The 2,500-nt window shown below is 45.4% G+C and overlaps 1 protein-coding gene across 1 annotated transcript in view; it reads right to left on the bottom strand.

The window, feature by feature from the left end:
• kcnh2b (potassium voltage-gated channel, subfamily H (eag-related), member 2b) overlaps nucleotides 1-2,500 on the bottom strand; it is a 384,306-nt gene that overhangs the window by 299,685 nt on the left and 82,121 nt on the right. The gene's annotated exons all lie outside the window — the stretch shown is intronic.

Raw genomic sequence — 2,500 nt, 5'->3', positions numbered from 1 at the left:
ATGAGGAAATATGACTACCCATGGGGCCCTTGATGTGGTCCATACAGACCCTCTCTCTTTCTCAATGCATATAAAATACCCGGGGCTACCGCCCACCCTCCACCCCACCCCACCCCCCACACACACACACACACGCACTGGCCTGTCCTTGGTCAGCGTCAGCCAGTCACCACACACACATACCCATACCCATACCCAAACACACACACACACACACACACACACACACACACACACACACACACACACACACACACACACACACACACACACACACACACACACACACACACGCACACGCACACGCACACGCACACACACAGTACTCACTCAAAAGACTAAAAGGGGAATCTGATGATTACAAAGCCATCAAGAGGGAGCGTTTCCTTCCTCACATGATTGGCATCTCAAGATCCTGAGACGACTGCACTGACAGCTACTGATGTGCAGAAATGGCAGATAAACTCTCCAGATTTCACTGCATCAATCATCCTCACTCATTTCTCTCTCACACACTCTCTCTCTCTCTCTCTCTCTCTCTCTCTCTCTCTCTCTCTCTCTGACTCCCTCTGACAATCAACATTTTCTTTTCATCTATCTATCTATCTATCTATCTATCTATCTATCTATCTATCTATCTATCTATCTATCTATCTATCTATCTATCTATCTGTCTGTCTGTCTGTCTGTCTGTCTGTCTGTCTGTCTGTCTGCCTGCCTGTCTGTCTGTCTTTCACTGATGCCCATATTTCGATGCATCAATTGTTTTCTTTTTCCTGTCTTTCCCTCTCTCCCTCTTTTACTCTCTCCTTCAGGCTTTATGTCCATTACTATCTATCTATCTATCTATCTATCTATCTATCTATCTATCTATCTATCTATCTATCTATCTATCTATCTATCTATCTATCTATCTATCTTTTACAGATGCCCGTATTTCACTACATCAATGACTCCCTCTTTTCTCTGTCTTTTCCTCTCTCCTTTACTCTCTCTTTCAGACTCTCTCTCTAGTATGTCTGTCACTATCTATCTATCTATCTATCTATCTATCTATCTATCTATCTATCTATCTATCTATCTATCTAAAAGCCTTTCACTGCAGATTCACCCTTCACCCTCTTCATGTTACCTAAGTGTGGCGTCATAAAAAAAAGAGTATATCGATATTCAGTAATCTCGCTTAGTGATTTCAAGGCTGGATTCCAAAGCCATGTAAAGCGTTATATCCAAGTCCACAGTAAATGCATCCTCAGTCATTCATCCACCATCGTCATCTCGTCTTTTTTTCCTCTTTCAATGGATCTTATTGGAGCTGGTGCTCATATTACTGCTGGGTTAAGATTTGTTATCTATGTTTGATATATTTTTCCCTGCCGCTTGCTTGCCTTTATCTCGTGGTGTCCTTGCTATATAACTGAGCTGGATGGTGAGGAGCCGGGCTTGAGGAAGCACTGTACAAATATTAATGATTAGATGTCACGTTGCCAAAGCTCCCATGGAGTATAAAAGAGACGGATGCAGAGTTATATCTTACTCATAGGCCATAGAAATGATATCTGAGAGGATTTGGTCTCTTTTTTGCGGGCACTATCATACACAGATACACCGTCATACGTCCACCCGCACACACACACGCGCATGCTGCACGCTCATACAAGTGCACACGCATAGACACAGACACAGACACAGACACGGACACAGACACACACACACACACAGACACAGACACACACACACACACACACACACACACACACACACACACACACACACTGACACAGCACTCTCTGGCTCAGATGCTCTGATTAGGCTCTAAAGGCTCCATTTTGGCTCCATTAGGAGGCCGGGTTTCCGCGCGGTGCCCCGGGGCACTGTTCAGGAGATTGCGACCGCAGCCCCTGCCTAACGCATGGAGAGAGAGATGGAGCCACTCCATTTCCACCCCCAACCCTCCCCGCCTCCCCTCTCCTCACCTCGCCTCGCCCATTTTACCAAGCAAATTGAGGCACCCGCATTCACCGGCACATTGACCATTACTCCGCAAGGCCCCGGTCGAGGCCGTCCATTGCAACGCCCGACGCGATTCAGCTCGGCTCGAAGGTCCCACAGGGAATCACTTATTAGTGCTGCCTCGTTTTCTCGAGACTTTCAAAAACGCCAGCCAGCCAAAGGTAACGAGCAGGTTTTTCTCCTTAACAACCAGCCACTGAACAAAGCTATATGGGCAGGCTCTGCAATCGTGCATTTCTTGAGAGCATTCAAATGACGCTATAGCAGAATTATTATGGACCTGACAGCCCACTGTTCCCCTCGTTTAGTCTTGGGCCACATTTAAGTCCTGTTCTTTTGGAGTTTTGTCTCATTTATTGAATTTCCCCTTCTCTTACGTTAAGTAAAGTTCTATTCTTTTAGAGTTTCATCTAATTTATTGAATTTCTGCTCCTCTTTCTCTGTAAATATAACAGAGTACCTAAGACCACAGCTTAACCAAGTACCA

The sequence above is a fragment of the Engraulis encrasicolus genome, chromosome 9, assembly GCF_034702125.1.
Source record: "Engraulis encrasicolus isolate BLACKSEA-1 chromosome 9, IST_EnEncr_1.0, whole genome shotgun sequence".
Lineage (NCBI taxonomy): Eukaryota > Metazoa > Chordata > Actinopteri > Clupeiformes > Engraulidae > Engraulis > Engraulis encrasicolus.
This window is presented reverse-complemented; position numbering and strand designations above follow the sequence as displayed.